The sequence below is a fragment of the Pinus tabuliformis genome, chromosome 7 (assembly GCF_031772625.1).
Source record: "Pinus tabuliformis cultivar Carrire ecotype Pingquan chromosome 7, CPIR1, whole genome shotgun sequence".
Classification (NCBI taxonomy): domain Eukaryota; kingdom Viridiplantae; phylum Streptophyta; class Pinopsida; order Pinales; family Pinaceae; genus Pinus; species Pinus tabuliformis.
In genome coordinates, this window is record NC_142293.1 from 37,459,742 (window position 1) to 37,484,055 (window position 24,314).

Sequence of the window (24,314 nt, forward strand, 5' to 3'; positions counted from 1 at the left end):
TGACAGTAGGATGGCCAGGATCACCATATTTTACAGGAGGGGCTTTTCCGGACATTAATGCAGACAAGTCTCCCATCACATGTACTGTAAGGGGATCCTTGGTTTTCCTACCAGGTTTCTTAACACAAATATCCCTTAATGTTTTGGCATAAATTGGTACATCTCTTAATGCTTGTAAAAGTGGAATTTTAATATACAAATTTTGCAATTCCCCCATAAAATTAAAAGCAGGTGTTTCAGCTGTTTTGGTTAAAACCAAACGCTCGGGGAATGGTGCTTCTGTTAATTCAACATTTTTGTTAGGAGGTGGTTGAGCTTCTTTTTGTTTCTCGGTTTCATTTTTATCTGAATCAGTTATGTCATCAATAATAGGCTCTACTATTCTTCCAGATCTCAGATGAATATCATTACATTGCATAGTAGGGAATATAGACTGATTCTGAATATCAATGACTTGCACAACTTTATTATTGGGGTTAGGATTTGGTTGCACAGGTAGTTGGGGTCTCATTTGGTTGTTTGGCGGAGCATTTGATGGCAGAGAGAGTGATTGTTGGAATTGAGGCATTTGATTTGGGTACGGGAGTGATTGACTATTCCAATTTGGGTTCCAAGGATTGAAAGGAGGTGGTTGCTGTGGAGGCCAAGGAGTCCACATTGAAGGATCAACAAAGGGAGGGTTTTGCATTTGCATGGGTGGGAAATTCATTTGATTGAAAAGTGGATATTGCATTTGGTTGAAGGGGGGGTAACTTGTTTGGCCAAAAGCAGAATAATTGTTCCAACAATTAAATGGCATACCAGAGTTCGTACCTTGCCCTTTAGGTTGCCATTGTCTTCTTTGAGTTAGCAGGTAAACTGCCTCAGCTTCTTCTTCCGTTGGCTGCAACGCTGCTTTTATTCCTGGTAGAGATGGACACTGTTCTGTCTCATGATCTTTCTCACAAAGGGTGCAAACTGGTACTTTATCTCTTGGGCATTCCCTTAGTGGATGCTTGTCTCTACATTTCGGGCAAAAGACAGCCAGAGTTGCTTCTGCTTCGGCCTGCTTCTTCTTAACCTGCAAAGTGTCAATCTGCGAAGCAAAAGAACTTAACATTTCGGTTTTAAATTCTTCAAGTAAATTACCTATTTCTGCTCTTGTTGCTCCTCCATTGGCCGATTTCTGCACCCTTGAATAGGTGGAGTCTCTTATTCTGTTTCTTGCAGCTCCCCTAGAGCACCTTTTAGCAAGTTCACAAATCTCATCATATGATTCTTTGGATATATCTCCCTTAGCAAGCATATTTAACATATTTAAACAATCATCCCTTAAACCTCTAAGTAATATTGTTTTACGAATTTCCTTACTTATATCCGGATGATCGGATCTCTGTATGTTGTATTGCAGCCTTTCTATGTAGTCCTCCAGACTTTCATCCGATTTTTGTGCCATATTGAATAGTTCATCCTTCTTCTCTCTCGTCCGGCAGTAGTCTTGATATTTAAGCAGAAACTTTTGTTTCATTTGTTCCCATGTTGTGATTACCTGACTTCCAAGGCTCATGAACCACCTTAAAGCATTCCCTTTTAAGGTGGCTAGAAACAACTTCAATTTTTGAGCATTAGTAACATAATCATAACTTCTGCATAAAATATCAAATTCAAAAAGAAATTCGTCAGGATCCTCAGTGGATAAACCATGAAAGTTAGGTAGAGCAGACAATGGGATATTTTTCATTGTTCCTGCAGGAAGATCACTGATGGGAAATCCTAAGGTAGAAAGGGAATTTTCATCCCTTCTTTCTTCTTCAGGACCTGCACGTCCTCCTCCAAAGAGGAATGCATCATTGTTATCTTCCATCGTTGGCCTTCCTACTGCACTTTCTCGATCGTCAGAATCCTCTATTGGTTCTTCAATGTTTTCTACCGGTCGTCCAACGCTTTCTACTATTTCCTCAATGTGTTCTACTGATCTGCTAATACTTCCCTCTGACTCTTCAGCGCTGGCTGCTGGTTCTTCTGTATTTTCAGGACCCACAACTTCCTCTGTTCTGTAATCTGACTGAGGAGAACGCTGGAATTTTGATTTCCGAGAACTTAATCTTTGTGATGATTCAGCCTTCGATACAATCTCGTCAATAAAAGTTTTTCGTCCTCCCCAGCCCTTGCCACCTGTGCGGTTATTTTTCTTCTGGTTTCCTCGTCCTCTCATACAATCTGTACATTAAAAAGAAAAGATGAATGCTTTTGAAATCTATAATTACCTTCCCCGGCAACGGCGCCAAAATGTTGGTCGCTCTAATTGTTTTCACAATTCGAGCTCCACATAAATTGTCAACCCGAGAAGGTCTTTTTATTTCAAAGATAATAGCGCGCTGGATATGCTCAATTTCAAAAGCGGGATCGATGTTGTAGTGAAAGAAAGACACACACCTGTTGAATTCATTAATCTACTAATTCACACTCTACTTAATTAAAGCTGAAGTCAATAGCAGAAACGATTTCTCAGTTATAGCAAAGGAAAATCAATCTATATGGAAAGAAATCATTCAACCATAGCAGGAACAGGACCCTATTCCCTGGTGAGGAACTTCAGCACCTGCTGCCTGGCACTTAATCACACTGTAAGAAAAGTAACTTCAAGAGATCAAGACCCTATTCCCAGGAACAGGAACCTTCAGCACTTGTCCTCTTGTTTCTAATCACACTGCAGGCAAAGGAAAGCAATCAATGGGAGCAAGACCCTATCCCTTTATGCAGGGATCTTCAGCACATGCTCTCAACATCATTCACTCGTGCATTCAATATGTGTAGTGCTAAGAAACAGAGTATTGCAAACCATGTAACTAGTGTTTCAACAACAGAATTAAGGGAAGTGCAAACACATAAAGAGATAAACAAACTACAGGAACCAAAAGGGTGAATCTTGTGAGGAAGGCGGGCCCTTTCCTTCTCACAAGATTCCCCAGGAGAAAGAATTAAATTGGAACGCTCAAAAGAAGTTTTTATTCATCTGTCAAAGTAACTGATACATTACAGAAGGAGACTAGCTCCAGTTCTCCACAACACTGTCCTGTAACTTACAATTCACTCCCTCTAATGATGATGTCTCCTCTTTTTAAAGAGGAGACATCATTTACAATTTACATGAGAGCGAATATCTCGATTCTGTTTTCTTCTCCAAAACAGGACTATTCTGTTCTTTTAAAAAGAGATACTGTTACAACCGAGACAACAGAGGTGCTATCTTCAGGATAATCCAGGTAACCGTATCTTCGGGCTGCTGCTACTATTCCACAAAAAGTTCTTCCAGAATCGCAAATTACGCATAACGGGATTTGCGTGCTTGACGGCTGTTTCAGCAACTGAGTTAGCTGTTTCAGCAACAGAGTCAGCTGTTTCAACAAGGCATATAACTTATCTGCGATCTTTGACTTGTGTTAGCAACAATGCACTTCAATTAATGATGAAATATAAGAGTATTGCGGAATTAAATGTAAGACAGATTAATCATATAATAAAGAAGAGGTTTCTATATACCTTGGGATAAAGTGGATGAAAAAGACATTGAAGTTCATAGTTTAAGAGTAGAGTGGTGTCAAAATATATAGCAAAAATGGTACATAGTGGAGTCCTAACATCCCCCCCAGCTAAAAATGTTGCATGTCCTCAGGCAACCCCTAGTCTGAATCAGAGTCTGAGTACTGGGACTGAGCATGCAAATTACTCAAGCAGTAGCTGGAGAAGGTGGCATCTGTAGGAGCTCGGAATCCGCTGTTGGTCTGCAAATGTTGCCATGCCAAGGCTTCCTCTCTGTCAGTCAACTGGTAATGACATTGATATTCGTCTGAAGGCAGCCATAAAATTGGAAAACGGAAATGATACCCGATCCAGTTTACTCCACAATGTTGAATGCAATCAATGTACTTAGGGACCCTGGATAATGCAGCTTGAAGATTGAGAGGGTTAAAAGGATGATAATCCTGTCTTTCCTTACATGACTGCTGCCAAAAGATATCATTGGCCTTCAATGCAGCAGTACCCTTCATTCTAATGTGCTCTTGACACTTAAAAAGTATTGAAGCCTATAATTGCTGTATGTGCTCCTTCATTCCTGGCTTCTGCAAGAATTCATAATATTGTGCTATAAACGTGGCTGGGCCTACAGGCTCTGGTCTAATCCACAGGAGTTTATTCTCCTCATTATGACTGCTTGCAGTGAACGCAGTCTGCCAAGTGAGCTGGTTAGACAAAAATGAAGCAAATGCCCTGATTTGTATGTCGCCTGCAATTGGAATAAGATTAACTCTCCTATCTTCGGGAATGGCCTCATTATGAAGGTAGAGTTCGCACAGCAGATGCTGGTCAATTTCAGGGGCCTCCTTAAAGGTCTCAACAAATTTCTCTGAAGTCATTAATTCATATGGTCTGCCATTTGCTATTGCTTTTAATTGAAAATAAACTAATCGTTCAGAAAGAAAGAGAGAGTAATTTACAGAGGGTTTACGTGTAACCATCAATTTCCGCACTAATGAGAACATCAAGGCTATCCGTGCCTTAGACTGTCTGGCTTCCTTCTTATACTCCCTGTGCTCTTGCAGTATTTGGTCCCAGCTATCCCAGTTAGCATATATATGGTTCTGCCATTCCAACTTATGCTGTCGTAATATTATATCTTGTTCTTCAGCATATTGCTTCTTCCATCTGTTCATCTGTTCCAATGGATTCCATGGCAGAGTCTGTGTCTTTTTGACAGAAGTAATGGGTTGGGACACTGTTTCCTCTGTCTGGATGGCTGCCTCAGAGGTAATGCGTTGGGGCATTGTTTCCTCTGTCTGGATGGCTGCCTCAGAGGTAATGCGTTGGGGCATTGTTTCCTCTGTCTGGATGGCTGCCTCAGAGGTAATGCGTTGGGGCATTGTTTCCTCTGTCGGGATGGCTGCATCCGCCTGCAAAGGATGGGATATCTGTGGTTTGATTTCTTCTTCTTCTTGCTTTATAGAGGGTCCTACTGGTTCTTGTGGAGCAGTAGGGCATTCCTCTTTTATTCCACCTGTCGTAGATGTTTCAGGGAGCTGAATCTTAACTAATTTGTAGCCTGCATCCTGGTAAATGCTGCCACACTCCTTGCACATATATTCCATACATGGCTCCTTATTTTGCATTGAGGCTACGTGTGCTAATGTATGGAGATTCAGTTCTCTTTCAAAAGCCTCTCGAGCCATGGTTAGTTCAGTTTTGTAAGCTTCTAATTCAGACTTCAGGAACTCATTTTCCTCCAGTAGAGATGTCATAGTATGTGAACCCTGTGTGCTGATTGGCTCTGTTGGAATATTTTGTTGATGCACAGTCGTAGCTGGTTCTTGTACCACAGTGGGTGGTTCTTGTGTTTCATCCACTGGGCGAGAAATGGATTCTTGTGCTCCAGTGGCTGGTTCTTGTGTTTCAGTCACTGGTGATTTCCCACTATCGTCCTGCTTGGTGTATTTTTGTGCCTCAGTGACTGGTTCTTGTGTTTCAGTCACTGGGCAAGTGACTGGTTCTTGTGGAGCAGTCACTTCTTGGCCCATAAACAATGTCATATTATCCCGGGGCGCTGGTTCTTGTGTGGCAGTGCCTTCGGACGAGCCGGGTTGGGAAGTTTGGAATGGGGATAAATATTTTAATAGAATAGTGGCAAAGTCAGGGAAAATGGAGGTGGATTTTGTCTCAACAGTCGTTTTCCTTTTTCTTTTTGGTAGGAAGGCAGCAAAATTGCTGCCCTTCCTTTTCTTTGAAAGGGAGGGATTTTTTCTGGGGACAGGGTTTTCCGGAGGGGTAAGAATTTGAGATGTGGACCTTGTCCGTGGTCTGGAGCCTGCAACTGCTGAGGTTTTCTTCTTTTTCTTAACGGTTGAAGAAGGGGGTGTTAGAGAATCGTCACTAGGGACTGGAATAGTGGGGGCAGTTGGCTCTGCTAGATGAGGCGAGTTCGGGGTTGGGCCAACTGGAGAATGCGGAATTTCTTCCTGTTGTTCTTCATGAGGAATCTCTGGAATGTCATGAGGACTTTCAGATGGTTGAGGCATTTGGTCCTGCTGAGGAATTTCCGGAATATCCTGAGAATTTTCGGGTGGTTGGGATATTGGGGTTTGTTGAGGGATTTCGGGCGGCTGGGGAATTTCAGGTACTTGTTGAGGAATTTCGGGTGGCTGGGGAATTTCAGGTACTTGTTGAGGAATTTCGGGTGGCTGGGGAATTTCAGGTGGGGCGTGCAGAGGGGGATTTTGCTGAGCAAAACCCCTCTGTATCAGCAACTGGCATAAACGGTGATGGGTAAGGGATGACATTGGAGATTTGGCTCGTTTACAATAATAAGACATGTTTTTAATACAACCAAGCAGATAATAGGGGATATTAATCAGTCGTCCATTCCTCAAGTGATTCATCAAAACAAAATCATGATTGTACACTACCTGATAACGCCCCTCACATGTTAAGTAGTGTTTGATGAACTCTGCCACTGATGGCCATGGTTGAGGAAGTGAGTGCAGACTAACCCCGCGGCCTCTGGGTTCCACTTGCTCGTCCGGGTGCAGAAATTCTTGCTGTGCGTTAAGAACGACCTGCTTCCTGCTAAACCAGCGAGTGCCCTCAGCTGGCAACCCTGATACTTGCACTATGTCATCCTCTGTTACTGAAATGCGAACCCCTTGGACCACTGAAAAATTGTCTTCAAGGTTTTGTGCAAATTCTAAGGCTTGTTCCTCGTTAAATTCCCCCAACCTTTCGAAATATACTATCCATCCCGCTTGTTGGAAGATCTGATAGACTTCAGGAAACAATTGAAGAAGACTTATGGAGCCGGGCTCATGTCTAACGGCCGACCCTCCCATGGCTGTAGCTTTGAGTTTTCCGCAGAGGCACAGACACAGTAAACACAGACCCTGATCGCGCTAGTTGTTGCAACAGAGGCTGCATAGTCTAAATGACGGCAGAAATAGATATGACAACGGGCGGCTGCTTGGTTCATGCGAAATGATTATTCTATTTTCGGAATCCCCCCCCCTACGTATGGTGTAATAATGATTGGACGTGTAAAGATATGCAATCATTATGAAATGAAATCCTCTCTTTAATATGATTTAACCGAATTACATTAAAACCTTATACCTTACATTTTACCTTTGATTTAATAATTCGAAGTGTCGGTTGCTTCAAAATAGCTTTAATGTACATGGAAGAATTTGTAGATTTTTAGAATGGAGGTGTAATTGAATCTGGTACATGCTGAATAGTTTTCACCAAAAGGATCTGAAGTATAATCGTGGAGAACCAGAAAGCTCATATGACAGCAAAGAGAGATACTGCTTTGATGATAACAAGTTGCTGAGACTGGTGTTTGAGCAACTGAAAGATGAACGATACGTTGCTGAAACAGGTGTTTCAGCAACGGGAGAAATCGATAATACATTGCTGAAACAGGTGTTTCAGCAACGGGGGAAATCAATGATACGTTGCTGAAACAGGTGTTTCAGCAACGGGAAAAATCAATGATACGTTGCTGAAACAGGTGTTTCAGCAACGGGAAAATCAGATAAATGGGATAACTGACTTAGGTCCGTGAATGATAAGGGATTATTTCGGCAGTAAGGGGTGGGAAATACTGACTGAAGGAGGATATTTCAAGGGTGGTGGGAGTGGGAATAATAGAAGTAATGTGGGTATGGAGGGATATTGCTTTAGGAAAGAGGGTAAAATGATGGGAAGAAGCTTCTTGATTTAAAGCTTCAGATCTTCTCATGATGAATCTGTCCTCCTTATTGCTTTTTCCAGAATCTGCAAAATTCAATTGTAATATGCCAATCCTTGACAGGGATTATTAGTGCTAAATCTAATCTAATACTAAAAATATAGTGCAGAAAATTAAGTACTGTGAGGAGCAGAAGACTCCCCTAGAAAAAGATAATGAATATCAGTCATGCAAGCAGTCTTGAAATCCTCTTTAGAAACAGGGCGCTTATATAGACAGAGCCTATGGCCATTGACTAGTAGAGGTGTTTTAGCATCATCAATTGTTACAAGCCTTACCGTTCCGTTTGGAAAGACATCATCTACTTCATATGGTCCAAGCCAACGTGTACGTAGCTTTCCCTGAAAATTTTCAAACCAAGAGTCATACAACAAGGCCCAATTACCTTTTTGGAACTGCTTGTGTTTGATAATTTTGTCATGCCACCTCATCCTTTGTTGCTGAATCATGTTTGTTTGATGAATGGCATCTAATCTCTTTTCATCCAACTCCAAAAGCTGCTGCAATCTAGCTGTCTGCACATCATTCAAATCAAGATTAACAGCTAAAGCAGTCCTTAAAGTTTTAATTTCAAATTCCACAGGAAAAACAACATTTTTACCATAAACCAATTCATAGGGGGAAAAACCTGTGGTGTTTCTCCAAGTAGTCCTGTAAGCCCATAATGCCTCAGGGAGCCTTTGGGACCAATCCTTTCGGTTGTCCTTCACTGTTTTAGTTAGAATGGCCTCTAAAACTTTGTTTGTGCTTTCCACCTGCCCATTGGCCTGGGGGTGGTATGGTGTAGTCATTCTATGTTGAATATGATATTTGTGAAGGGTAGATTTAAAACCATGAGAATTGAATGGAGGTCCTCCATCAGTAACTAGCTCTCTGGGAATTCCAAATCTAGTGAAAATTTCTTCAAACAAGAAGGCTAGAACAGCCTCTTCATTGGCTCTAATAAGTGCTTTGGCCTCCACCCACTTAGTCATATAGTCTGTGCAGACTAATATATAGGTTCTTTGATTGGATGGAGGATTAATGGGTCCTATGAAGTCCAAGGCCCATCTTTCAAATGGTTCAGAAACTACCTGGGGATTTAATGGCATTTGGTCTCTATGATTGGGTTGACCCATTCTCTGGCAGCTGTCACAAGCCCTTACATACTTCTTTGCATCCTTAAATAATGAGGGCCAATAGTAACCCATCCTCAGAATTTTATGCGCTGTTCTTTTATCAGCAAAATGGCCTCCACAAGGGCCATCATGACAAGCTTTCAATATGTCATACACTTCATCTTCTCTAATGCATCTTCGGATCTCCTGATCAAGCCCAGTATAGAAGAGACACCCGCTTATCCAGCTGTACCTGGCACTTTGTTGAACAATTCTTCTCTTTTCTCTATATGACAGGTGTGCTGGTAGTTTTCCTGCAACCAAGTAATTAGCAATATCTGCATACCATGGAGAATGAGCAGAAACTGCAAACAAATATTCGTCAGGAAAACTATCATCTACTGGAATATCATTGTCAGTTTTTAACCGTGAAAGAAAATCAGCCACCACATTTTCTTTACCAGGCCGATCTACAATTGTAATATCAAATTCCTGCAATAGTAATAGCCATCTGGTAACTCTAGCATTTGTGACAGATTTGTTCATTAAGTATTTAATAGCTGAATGATCAGTGTGCACAAAAGTAGGATAACCAGTAATATAGTGTCGGAATTTATTAATGGCGTAGATTACTGCAAGGAACTCTTTCTCGGTAACTGTATAGTTAAGCTCAGCAGAGGTCATATTCTTACTGATAAAGTATATAGCATAAGGAAGATGATTTTCCTCTTGTCCCAAAACCGCTCCAATAGCAATGTCTGAAGCATCAGAAGATATGTGAAACGGAAGATTCCAGTCGGGCCCCCTCAAAATAGGAGCAGTAGACAACTGATGCTTCAGTTCTTCAAAAGCTTTCTGACAAGAATTAGTCCACTTGAATTCAGCATTTTTCATAAGCAATACAAATAATGGAGAAGCTATTTTAGAGAAATCTTTAATAAATCTCCTGTAATAACCAGCATGTCCTAGAAAACTTCTCACATCAGTTTGAGTTTTAGGAACAGAAAGATTCTGAATGACCAATATTTTAGATGGATCTACCTGAATACCTTGAGATGAAATGAAATGTCCAAGCACTATTCCCTCACTCATCATCATATGGCATTTTTCGGTACTTAGGGAGAGGTGAGCTTGAATACATCTTTTAAGTACTTTCTCAAGGTTTTGTAATGCCTCTTCAAAAGACACACCATAGGGGGTAAAATCATCCATAAATATTTCCATACAATCATTCAGCATATCGGAAAGAATTCCTATAACAGCTCTTTGAAAAGTTGTTGGTGCATTGCACAACCCAAATGGAAGAACTCTATAGGCGAAAGTTCCCCAGGGGCTGGTGAAAGTGGTCTTGTCTTGATCTTGGGGTGCAATTCTTATCTGATTATACCCACTGAATCCATCTAGAAAAGAAAAGAATTTCTTCCCTGCAAGACTGTCCAACACCTGATCAATGAAAGGTAAGGGAAAGTGATCCTTTTGAGTAGCTTTGTTTAAAGCTCTATAGTCGACACATACCCTCCATTTCCCGATTTTCTTAGGAACAATTACTAATGGGGAAACCCATTCACTGTCAGATATGGGGTATATAAATCCTGCGTTAAGCAGTTTTTGAAGTTCTTCTTTAACAATTTCTCATAAATTAGGATTCATTCGTCTTTGGGGTTGACAAACAGGTCGGCATCCCTCTTTAATGTAGATTCTGTGAGTACATAATTCAGAAGAAATGCCTTTCATGTCCGTGTAATCCCAGGCAAATGCCTCCTTATATTCGTGTAATAACTTCATTAGCTGCTGTGTTTCAGCATCTGTTAGATCAGGATTTATGTTTAATGTCTTACCGGGTTCAATTTCAACTGTTATGCTTTTAGATGAGATCGTGGTCAAAGTTTGAGATGAATCTTCAGGTTCAATCTTTTCTTGTGCATCAGTTTCAAAAATTGCAGTTAATTGATTGTGTGTTTCAGCAATGACAGAAGAAGGCTCACAAATAAAATTATTGATTATCTCATCTTCTGTATTGTCTTTAAGAGTTAAAGCTTGTCCTATAGTTAGAATCGGCTGAACAGCATTATCATCATAATCCATCCATATAGAATCTTCATTATTGACTACTGGCGTAGCGTGAGGATAAAGAGTTAATTGTTTTGTTTCATAACCATTAGAAATTGTCATTGAACCAGATCTGCAACTAATAAATGCATCAGCTGTGGCCAACCATGGCCTTCCTAGAATTAAGGGATGTCCCCCCAGCTTTGTTTTAGTTTGCAATACAACAAAATCAGCTGGATATTTCCAGGATTCAACTGAAATGAGTAGGTCTTCAACAATCCCTTCTGGCTTAATTGTGGAATGGTCAGCTAACTCTAAGATGGTGGGTGTATCTCTGATTGTGTTATTCAGCTGTAACAATTGTGAAGTTTCTAGAGTCATTATATTAATTGCTGCACCTAAGTCTACCAGAACTCGGGGAATCATTGCTTTACCAATCTGAACTGTGACAGTAGGATGGCCAGGATCACCATATTTTACAGGAGGGGCTTTTCTGGACATTAATGCAGACAAGTCTCCCATCACATGTACTGTAAGGGGATCCTTGGTTTTCCTACCAGGTTTCTTAACACAAATATCCCTTAATGTTTTGGCATAAATTGGTACATCTCTTAATGCTTGTAAAAGTGGAATTTTAATATACAAATTTTGCAATTCCCCCATAAAATTAAAAGCAGGTGTTTCAGCTGTTTTGGTTAAAACCAAACGCTCGGGGAATGGTGCTTCTGTTAATTCAACATTTTTGTTAGGAGGTGGTTGAGCTTCTTTTTGTTTCTCGGTTTCATTTTTATCTGAATCAGTTATGTCATCAATAATAGGCTCTACTATTCTTCCAGATCTCAGATGAATATCATTACATTGCATAGTAGGGAATATAGACTGATTCTGAATATCAATGACTTGCACAACTTTATTATTGGGGTTAGGATTTGGTTGCACAGGTAGTTGGGGTCTCATTTGGTTGTTTGGCGGAGCATTTGATGGCAGAGAGAGTGATTGTTGGAATTGAGGCATTTGATTTGGGTACGGGAGTGATTGACTATTCCAATTTGGGTTCCAAGGATTGAAAGGAGGTGGTTGCTGTGGAGGCCAAGGAGTCCACATTGAAGGATCAACAAAGGGAGGGTTTTGCATTTGCATGGGTGGGAAATTCATTTGATTGAAAAGTGGATATTGCATTTGGTTGAAGGGGGGGTAACTTGTTTGGCCAAAAGTAGAATAATTGTTCCAACGATTAAATGGCATACCAGAGTTCGTACCTTGCCCTTTAGGTTGCCATTGTCTTCTTTGAGTTAGCAGGTAAACTGCCTCAGCTTCTTCTTCCGTTGGCTGCAACGCTGCTTTTATTCCTGGTAGAGATGGACACTGTTCTGTCTCATGATCTTTCTCACGAAGGGTGCAAACTGGTACTTTATCTCTTGGGCATTCCCTTAGTGGATGCTTGTCTCTACATTTCGGGCAAAAGACAGCCAGAGTTGCTTCTGCTTCGGCCTGCTTCTTCTTAACCTGCAAAGTGTCAATCTGCGAAGCAAAAGAACTTAACATTTCGGTTTTAAATTCTTCAAGTAAATTACCTATTTCTGCTCTTGTTGCTCCTCCATTGGCCGATTTCTGCACCCTTGAATAGGTGGAGTCTCTTATTCTGTTTCTTGCAGCTCCCCTAGAGCACCTTTTAGCAAGTTCACAAATCTCATCATATGATTCTTTGGATATATCTCCCTTAGCAAGCATATTTAACATATTTAAACAATCATCCCTTAAACCTCTAAGTAATATTGTTTTACGAATTTCCTTACTTATATCTGGATGATCGGATCTCTGTATGTTGTATTGCAGCCTTTCTATGTAGTCCTCCAGACTTTCATCCGATTTTTGTGCCATATTGAATAGTTCATCCTTCTTCTCTCTCGTCCGGCAGTAGTCTTGATATTTAAGCAGAAACTTTTGTTTCATTTGTTCCCATGTTGTGATTACCTGACTTCCAAGGCTCATGAACCACCTTAAAGCATTCCCTTTTAAGGTGGCTGGAAACAGCTTCAATTTTTGAGCATTAGTAACATAATCATAACTTCTGCATAAAATATCAAATTCAAAAAGAAATTCGTCAGGATCCTCAGTGGATAAACCATGAAAGTTAGGTAGAGCAGACAATGGGATATTTTTCATTGTTCCTGCAGGAAGATCACTGATGGGAAATCCTAAGGTAGAAAGGGAATTTTCATCCCTTCTTTCTTCTTCAGGACCTGCACGTCCTCCTCCAAAGAGGAATGCATCATTGTTATCTTCCATCGTTGGCCTTCCTACTGCACTTTCTCGATCGTCAGAATCCTCTATTGGTTCTTCAATGTTTTCTACCGGTCGTCCAACGCTTTCTACTATTTCCTCAATGTGTTCTACTGATCTGCTAATACTTCCCTCTGACTCTTCAGCGCTGGCTGCTGGTTCTTCTGTATTTTCAGGACCCACAACTTCCTCTGTTCTGTAATCTGACTGAGGAGAACGCTGGAATTTTGATTTCCGAGAACTTAATCTTTGTGATGATTCAGCCTTCGATACAATCTCGTCAATAAAAGTTTTTCGTCCTCCCCAGCCCTTGCCACCTGTGCGGTTATTTTTCTTCTGGTTTCCTCGTCCTCTCATACAATCTGCACATTAAAAAGAAAAGATGAATGCTTTTGAAATCTATAATTACCTTCCCCGGCAACGGCGCCAAAATGTTGGTCGCTCTAATTGTTTTCACAATTCGAGCTCCACATAAATTGTCAACCCGAGAAGGTCTTTTTATTTCAAAGATAATAGCGCGCTGGATATGCTCAATTTCAAAAGCGGGATCGATGTTGTAGTGAAAGAAAGACACACACCTGTTGAATTCATTAATCTACTAATTCACACTCTACTTAATTAAAGCTGAAGTCAATAGCAGAAACGATTTCTCAGTTATAGCAAAGGAAAATCAATCTATCTGGAAAGAAATCATTCAACCATAGCAGGAACAGGACCCTATTCCCTGGTGAGGAACTTCAGCACCTGCTGCCTGGCACTTAATCACACTGTAAGAAAAGTAACTTCAAGAGATCAAGACCCTATTCCCAGGAACAGGAACCTTCAGCACTTGTCCTCTTGTTTCTAATCACACTGCAGGCAAAGGAAAGCAATCAATGGGAGCAAGACCCTATCCCTTTATGCAGGGATCTTCAGCACATGCTCTCAACATCATTCACTCGTGCATTCAATACGTGTAGCGCTAAGAAACAGAGTATTGCAAACCATGTAACTAGTGTTTCAACAACAGAATTAAGGGAAGTGCAAACACATAAAGAGATAAACAAACTACAGGAACCAAAAGGGTGAATCTTGTGAGGAAGGCGGGCCCTTTCCTTCTCACAAGATTCCCCAGGAGAAAGAATTAAATTGGAACGCTCAAAAGAAGTTTTTATTCATCTGTCAAAGTAACTGATACATTACAGAAGGAGACTAGCTCCAGTTCTCCACAACACTGTCCTGTAACTTACAATTCACTCCCTCTAATGATGATGTCTCCTCTTTTTAAAGAGGAGACATCATTTACAATTTACATGAGAGCGAATATCTCGATTCTGTTTTCTTCTCCAAAACAGGACTATTCTGTTCTTTTAAAAAGAGATACTGTTACAACCGAGACAACAGAGGTGCTATCTTCAGGATAATCCAGGTAACCGTATCTTCGGGCTGCTGCTACTATTCCACAAAAAGTTCTTCCAGAATCGCAAATTACGCATAACGGGATTTGCGTGCTTGACGGCTGTTTCAGCAACTGAGTTAGCTGTTTCAGCAACGGGGTCAGCTGTTTCAGCAACGGAGTCAGCTGTTTCAACAAGGCATATAACTTATCTGCGATCTTTGACTTGTGTTAGCAACAATGCACTTCAATTAATGATGAAATATAAGAGTATTGCGGAATTAAATGTAAGACAGATTAATCATATAATAAAGAAGAGGTTTCTATATACCTTGGGATAAAGTGGATGAAAAAGACATTGAAGTTCATAGTTTAAGAGTAGAGTGGTGTCAAAATATATAGCAAAAATGGTACATAGTGGAGTCCTAACATCCATGATACGTCAAAGGAAAATACGTACTCTTCAAAGTGAACCTTGGTGTAAACACAACGCTTGCGCACTAACTAGTGTCACCTTCTCTAGTCGATTGTTTTTGGGTTAACCCTTGTCGACTCAGTTAAGTAGACTAAGGTGAGGGGGAAAACCTTAACAGGCACGTCAGAGATATAATAAACTACTTCTCTACTGGAATAACCTCCTCTGCTCTCAATAAGTCAAGATCCCTCTTCCGCCTCTGAAATGAATAAGTTCTATGCATAGTGAAAATGAAAAATGAAAAGTAAAAAAAAAAAAAAATCAAAATGAAAAACAAATAAGGCGAAAGAAGAGAAAGGATTCCTGCGTAGGGAGGTGATGCAAGTAACTCCGTCGGGGTATTGACCAGGCTCACTGGCAGCGGAGCCATGCTTGTGTTCCTATGTGACTCCACCAGGGTATTGTCCAGGCCTGCTGGCAGTGGAGCAACACCATAGATGAAACTAAGACTCTGACGACTATACTGCTTGTGCACCTATATACCCCTCAACCCCAATCGAAACAACTATGTTTCCTTGGCTTGGAATGTGTGTCAATTGACCAAGGGCTTGGAAGATGCTACATCTTACAATCAAGTTAGTGTGAAACCAAGATGAGATAAGAACTAAACAATACTTCCGGAGGTGTTAGACTTGCCTTTTACGAACAAGGTCTATGCAGAGAGATGGATTTCTACCAGTGTGTCGCCAAGTGTTATAGCAGCTACAACCACCCTCCAAAATTTTTCCTTAGCCTGTTTTGGAGCCTCCTTACCAACCTTACACAGCACGTTGTCTTGCTTCGTCAAGTACTCAAGCTTCAGTGTTTTCCTCGCACGAAGGCAGCCTGTCAATCACAGTCGATCCATTCCCCTCACTGGCTACTTACCCGGACTTGATCCAGCTATAGGATGAGTAGCTTCCCCTTGAAAATTGCGCATTCCTAGAGGGAAACCAACCTTCCCTATAGGAATTGCGCAATCCTCTCTGACAACCTGCTGGGCTCCAGGATTACGCAATCCTACCAGCCAACCCTCCTAGCAACATTTGCGCAATTTTTCCCAGCAACAGGCTGTTCAACCCATGATTTGCACAAATCTGGGTAGCACTCAGCTTCTCTACCTAGAAATTGCACAATCCCCTTGGGCATTCAACCCATCTCCCAATTAGGAATGCGCATTTTTCTCGAGCAGTTGAGCACTCGCATGTATGAAAGGTCTGGTTGACCAGTTCCACCCGGGACCGAGGATACTTGACTTACATGCATGCATGACTTGATCTTCCCAGAATAGCAAGAGACAACATGCAAAAGGCATCCCATGATCCAAGGATCTATTTTTAGCAATCGAGGGTTACATGCAAAGTTGTTTTAGAAGTTTCCCTCCAAGTGTCGTTTTTTCCTAGATTTGTGTCATGCGCATCATGAGACCAAACTTATTTATTTGACACATCAGAGCTCATTAATTCACATCGATCTTGGAGCTTTGACATCCCACAACACATCCATGACTCTTCGACACATACACTCAACTATTCACGCACAAGTGGCCTCAACTTGTCTTTTTCAGCATTTCTGTCACTTTTTGTGTATTCACTTGTGTGAGTGCTTTTTGCTTGATTTCTTTGAATGCCTGCTATCTTTTACATATATTCTAGATTTTCCTAGCTCAGTTTCAATTTCCGTTGCTATCTCACTGCTGTTGCATGCATGAAACTGTTTTGCATGGACGTTCACCCAACCGTCAAACGACCTCACCCACATGCATGTTGATCTGTTTGTTGAATCTTCCATTCATGTTTTTCATGCGTTGTTTATTGCTTCTACTATCACTTAGTGTCACCATGCATTTCATCGACTTACTTGCTTTCAGTTTACCATCAGCGAGTCGGGCCAACCTTGGCCCGGTCTCTGCCTTCACCAAGGCTGCATTGCGCAATTTGGGGAAGGAAGGCTCACCTTCCTCTCCAGATTTGCACATTCTAGCCCAGCACTGGCCTCCTGGACTGTTTTGCGCATTCCTAGAGGACAGTGGCTGCTTGGCCCAGGAAATTGCACAAATTTGTCCCTGGGCCAGTAGTCCTTCCCCGATGGAATTGCACATTTCACAATCCCAGCAACCAACTGCCCAATTGGATTGTGCCTTTCACAGATCCAATAGCCAGTCCAGCCTCCTATATAGCCCAGACTGCCTTGTGCATAGTTCTAGCAACTAATCACTCAACCTCCTAGTGAAATTTGCACAATCTTGCTCATTAGTTTCCCAGGTATGTGTTGTGTCCTTCCCTAGATTTGCTTTGTTTTCAATAATATATTTCTTGCCATGCATACTGCTTGTTTCCAGATGTTTCAAGTGTTCATCTGTCTCAATGGATTCCAAGAGAACAAGATCTCAGGACATTGATGGTTTGACAGCTGGAGCAGCAGCTGAGCAGGTGTCCTCTGGTTTGTTGATCTATGAAGATACGAAGTTGTATCTAGGAAAGGAAATCAAACTGAAGTAGCAATAGGTGAATGAAACATTCACATGTACTTTTGGGGAAGACCTTGAAGACTGTTAGGTATACGCGAACATTCATAAGTCCGACTTGTATCGGATTGCATGCAGATACCCCGCGTTCCCATGCACGGACATGATTCACTGGATCTTCTCTCACACTGACCCCGAGACGATGACCTTGAGTAGTGTCAGTGGGACGAAGCTTGAAACCTTCTGGGCACAAGATTACGATGAGATGTATCAGATGACCGAGCCCATCACTATCACGACTCCCTTGTTTAGCTTACTTAACAACAGAGGCCACTCCAGAGATATTCTGAAGGATTGGGTAAAGGAGCCAGCTCGTTTCAAGATGACCGCCAATCAGATCTATAAGACGAAGATATTAAGGAAGGCATACCAATACTTGGTCATATTTGCATGTTGACTGAGTGGCCAAGCGAGCACTGAGACCCTCCCTCAGAGTTGGGTGGTCGCGCTGGACCAACTGGCTAGAGAAGGAAGACCATGAAACTGGTCTAGCATACTATCTCATTAGCTAAAGGAGCAAGTCACGAAGGCTCGAAAGTCACCCGAAGGCATGCATGCAGAGATTTACATGTCTGCCTACATTCTAGATGCAATGTGTGCCCGACATGAGTTCTCGGGCTTAGAGTGGGCATGGTCACTGACAGAGACTGTTGTGAGCACGTATTTCAAGTTATTGTCCGAGTGCAGCTTCAGAGGAGTGATCATATGACTGTCTGACCATCTTGTCACCCCAGTGCATAGGTTGATATTCAAACAAGATCCATCCTACATGTCAGAATAAGCAATGAAGGCATTGTTAGGAATTGCAAATTGGTATGCCTCACAAGAAGACACGTTCATCCGAGTGTTCAGTGCGGAGAAGCCTCTGCATGTTCTGCCAAAGTTTGCGTTGGACGTGCTTGTCATGAAGGAAGTAGTGTATCATATCTCAGCACAATTAACAGCTAGGCTGCAATGGAAGACGAAAGCACCTTGGCCCACTCTTTCATTGCGTATTGGGTTATACGAGACCCGGAGCATCAAGCAAGCAGATGTCGAAGCTAAACAGATGAATAAGTACCCATTTGACCTCCAAAGCTTCAACCCGTATGACCCACATTGCATTGTGAAGGATCACTACATGAGAGTTCAGTTCAATTGGATCCATGGGGCATGTCATTGGGCCGAGGAGGACTCATGGAGGTATTACTACAATTCCTCCAGACCCAATGAACAGGTCGGTTTCACTGTAGAGAGGTTAGCACAGCAGCAACAACATCACGGAGAACATGAGTAGTAGCAGAAGCAGCAGAGGTAGCAGAGCCAAGCATACCTATGCGCGACAAAGGGAAGAGAAATATTGTCGACCGCATGGAGGAGGAACAAAGCTGCAAGTTTTGAGCAGATCCACTTGTAGAACAAGTAGCTATGGCTATTCAACAAAAGAGGTAGCAACACAACAAGCGAATCGCGCGAAGGCAGAGGGATAAGAAGAGAATGGAAGAAGCAGAGAAGGAGTTGCATGAGGTGAGGGAGCAACTCCAGAAAGAACAATAGTTGCACCAACAAGAGAGGGAAGCACATCAACAGCAGATTCAGCAGGGGGCGCATCACGTGCAGAAAAATGAAGCAACACCCGTACAAGTAGTTGATTCTTCTAAATAGCTGGCATCAGGTGAATAGGGTGAACCCTCGCATGGGCAAGACTTTTCTCATGAGCTAGAACAAGCTCTTGAACAGTTGGATGCATACATGGAGCAGCAGGAGTTGGAATAGGAAACTGACCTCATGCCTCACCAAAGAGAGGTCAACTCACCTGCTTCAATGCATCCAGATGATGAGCAAGTCTCGGATGACCAAGGAGGCACTGAGATCCTTGGTGGTCAACCAGAAGCAGAGATGCACAACATCTCCTTTGACGAATATCATCACAGAGTTGTGTAGTCTCAGAGAGTACCGACTCCGTAGGACCAAACATCCCCTATGCAATTTGAAGAGCAAGTGATCATGACTGATGTGCATGAGCATCCAACCGCGTTGGCCGATACAACTAGAGTGTATGTGGAAGCCGCTAGCTCAAGTGTTCATTTTCTCATAGCTGAGAATGAGGAAACGGCGAAGGAACTACAAATGGCCAAGGAGGGAGGAGACTTGGTGACAATGTCTACCCGAGCTGAACTGAACAAGGAAATACTAGATGAAGTATTGTCCTTGGACACATTTATGCGAGCATTGTACTCCAAGTTTGGTACCGTGCATCAAGTAGTCGTTCATCTCCATGGATGGCAGCAACGATGTGCAAGAAGAGTATGCATCTTGAAGAACATACATACTACTATTGATAACATGCGAGCATGGACGATGAAGTACAAGGGAGCCCTACTTCACTTGCCAAAGATGATGAAGGCCAATGTGGTCGAGCTGCAAGCACGTATCCGGAGTTAGATCCAGAACTATGAAGACCTACCACAACTCATCACTAGCATACAGGCTTCCCATGCATGAGTATTCAAAAGCATGGAGGTTATAGTGCACACTCATGCGATCCCATCACTTGGGACCCTCACCTAGGCGAAGACCAAGAAGCAGGTCCAACAGGAGCTTGACTCGTACTTCGACGAGATGATGCGCACCACCACTAGCCTTGACTTTCCTATTAGTTCAAACATCATGTGAAGGTACGTTGATGGTTTGACCACACTAAAGATAATCATGCAGATTCTCACAGACGAGTTGGATAGAGAAGCACGAGCAGTGTACCCAGATGCTATGGAGGCAAGGTTCAAGTTTCAGACAGATGTCACAGCAAAACACACAGACACTCTCAAGGACTACCAATCTTGGCATCAATATGTCGCCATTGATCAGCATGAGGATGTTGAGCAGTTGGAATTCTATGGTTGTCTAAGTCCGAAAGATGTTGAGCAGTCCATGACTTTTCACCTACTCCATGACTGTTACATCCACTCTTGACACTTGAATTACACTTGACATGACTCAACATTACAATGGTCACAAAGGGGAATGTCAAGGGTCACCCTACCCTTTTCTATAAATAGTCCCTCATAACTCATTGTATAGGCTTTTGGTCTGCCAAGCTTCTACTTAGACTATTTGAAGAAGGCTTGGATAGTATTTTAACTCGCCTTGGCTTATCCACTGCACAGAGCTGGTACATCTCTTTGGAGGAGCAGGCGGATTTGGCTGTAACATTCAACTGTTGGGGCTAGCAAGTTTACATGGATGTATTGTATGATTGTGACTTACACTTGTTTATATAATAAGAGCCAACACATTTTCATGCATATGTTGTTATTGTAGTTGGACTGCTCCAGTTGCTTTAATTATATTTGTTGTTTAACTTATGTACTTGTGTATCAACTGATTCACATGCAATTATATGAATCTTGTTGTTAATGTGTTGCATATGTTGTTAATGTTGTCAACATCCGTGTCGACTACTCTACCGGACATCAGACAACCCTTTCACTTGAACCTTGCTATAACAACAGTGTTGGGTGTGGGGCCTGATTATCTTCTTTATTTAGATGTAAAATTGCCTTGTAAAATGTTGTAATTTCGTAGTCAATTTGGGTCGTTATTAGGCGGAGATCTGACGGTAGAAGTTATGTTTAATTTAGGGGTTTTTCCCCTAGAAGGCAACCCCTTGCTATATATGAGGGAATTGCAATGCGTCTATGTAGATCTGTATTCTAAGTGAGAAAGAGAGAGGAGATTGTGTGAGAGCGAAGAGGGAATTACAACAGATCTACTGTAGGTTGTATATCTTCAGTTTTCTAGATAATAAAAAAGGAAGGACTGGCTGTTTCTCCATGGACGTAGCCCAAATTGGGTGAACCACGTATATCTATGTCTCTCTTGTTTTATGTGTTTTCTGTGTTTATATTTCTGCAATATTTTATGTGTTCCATTGCTTTGTAATATATAATTTTCTAACAACTGGTATCAGAGCCGAAGGTTTATTTGGCTAATAAACGCGTAGGAGATAAGGGTTCCTGGTTCGAGTGGGAGAAATGGCAAAAGATGGTAGGTTTAGGGTCAAAAAATTTAATGGCCGAAACTACCAGCTATGGAAGATGTAGATGGAAGATTATCTATATCAGAGATATCTGTACCTACGATTGACTGGAAAGAAAAAGAAGCTGATGAGTATGATAGACACAATGGGATATTCTCGACAGAAAGGCACTTGGAACAATACGGCTATGCCTAGCGGCATCGGTAGCCTTTAATATTTCAAAGGAAATGACAACAGAGGGTTTAATGTCGGAATTGGCAAAACTATATGAAAAGCCCTCGACCTCAAATAAGGTATTTCTTATGAAGCATTTATTTAATATGAAGGTATCGGAAGGTGGATCTGTTGCTGATCATTTAAATGAATTTAATATAGTTACCAGTCAGTTAATTTCTGTAGGGGTAACTTTCGATGATGAAGTTAGGGCTTTGTTATTTCTATGCTCATTGCCAGAAAGTTGGAATGGTTTAGTTATGTCCATTAATAACTTTGTCCCTGAATCTAGAACTTTAAAGTTTGATGATGTTGTCGATGAAATCCTTAGCAAGGAAATGCGACGGAAAAGCTCTGATGAGACATTAGGAAATGCTTTGACTGCAGAGACTAGGGGAAGAAAAATGGAAAGAGGAAAGAGTCCAGGATATCGCAGTAAGTCAAGGAAAGGAAGATCCAAGTCCAGATCGGGGATAATGTGTTGGAAATGTGGGAAGAAAGGACACCTGAAGAAACACTGCAAGTATCAGAAGGGAAACGAAGGAGACGTGCAACAAGAAAACAATCATGAAGTGAATGTGACAGGTGATGTGTTGCAAGATGCTTTGATTCTTTCATTAGAAAATATTATTGATGCCTGGGTGGTAGATTCAGGGGCCTCATTCCATGCCACACCTGATAGGAAACATTTTCATGATTATGTTCAAGGAGATTTTGGACAGGTTCGATTGAGTGATGATAAACCCTGTAAAATCATTGGAATAAGTACAGTTTTCATAAAACAACATAATGGAAATCAATGGTTGTTGAAGGAGGTAAGTCATGTTCTAGATCTGAAGAAAAATCTAATTTCAATAGGGTAGTTGGGAGGTGAAGGTTGTGTAACTACTTTTACAGATAAAACCTGGAAGGTCACTAAAGGATCCCTGGTAATAGCAAAAGGAGAAAAGGTTGGTACATTGTATTTATGCAATGGTATTTCTAATTTTGTTAATGATTTAACCTCTACAGGAGAAGATACGACATTGTGGCATCATAGGCTCGGGCACATGAGTGAGAAGGGGATGCAGATTCTTCACTCAAGAAATTTGTTGGCAGGTTTGAAGCATGTTGATTTAAAATTATGTGAGAATTGTGTTTATGGAAAACAAAAGAGAGTCATATTCCTAAGAATTGGGAAATAAAAGAAGAGAGAAAAATTAGAGCTTGTGCATACAGATGTATGGGTACCTACTTAGGTATCTTCTCTCGGTGGCTCTCGTTATTATGTTACTTTTATTGATGATGCAACCGGAAAAACCTAGATTTATTGTATTCTAATTAAATCTGATGTATATAATACTCTCAAGAAATGGAAAGCTTTGGTTGAAAATGAGACAGGAAAAAGGTTGAAGTGTCTCAGATCAGATAATGGAGGTGAATACTACATCAAAGAGTTTGATAGGTACTGTTCAGAGAATGGACTTGGTAGAGAGAATACAGTTCCAGGAACACCACAAGTAAATGGTGTGTCAGAAAGGATGAACATGACAATCATGGAGCGTGCAAGGTGCATGAGATTGCATGCAGGATTGCCTTTACAATTTTGGGCAGATGTTGTAGATACTGTTGTTTATCTAATAAACAGAGGGTCTTCAAGTTTCTTGGATGGTGGTATTCCAAAGGAGGGCATGGATAGGTAAAAAGGTAAACTACTCATTTTTAAAAACTTTTGGTTGTGAAGCCTTTGTCCACATTAATAAAGAAAATAAAACAAAGCTTGAGGAAAAATCAAAGAAATATAATTGTATTGGATATGGTGTTAATGATTTTGGTTATCGTTTTTATGATTATGAAAGACACAAAATCATTAGTAGCAAGGATTTCATATTCAATGAAAAGGTTTTATATAAGGATCAGATGCAGGAAAATAAACAGGAAAAAGAAAATAGAGTATACACAGTGTTTGATGAGATCATAGAAAAAGTGAAGGTCCCTGAAAATCTTAATGATCAACATGCAGAACAACAACAACAACCACAACAACAACAAGCACCTCAAATGCCTGAAAGTGGTGTTATAAGATCTACCAGGATAAGTAGACCCCTTGAACGATACTCTCCTCAATTATATTATGTATTATTGACTGATTTTGGTGAACCAGAATGTTATGAAGAAGTAGTGCAAGTAGAAACCAAGAAGAAGTGGAAGCAAGCCATGAAAGAAGAAATGGACTTCTTAGCACATAACCAGACTTGGGACTTAGTTAGGTTGCCTACAGGTAAAACAACATTGTAGAATGAATGGGTTTATAGGTTGAAGGAAGAAAATGGAGGTAGAAAAAGCTATAAATCTAGACTTGTGGTGAAGGGGTTTGCAAATAAGAAGGGTATAGACCTTAATGAGATATTTTCTCCTGTTGTTAAAATGACTTCAATGATAACTATTTTATGTCTAGTAGCAGCTGAAGATTTTCATCTTGAGCAGTTAGATGTAAAGACAACCTTTCTCCATGGGGATTTGGAGGAAAAGATATATATGCATC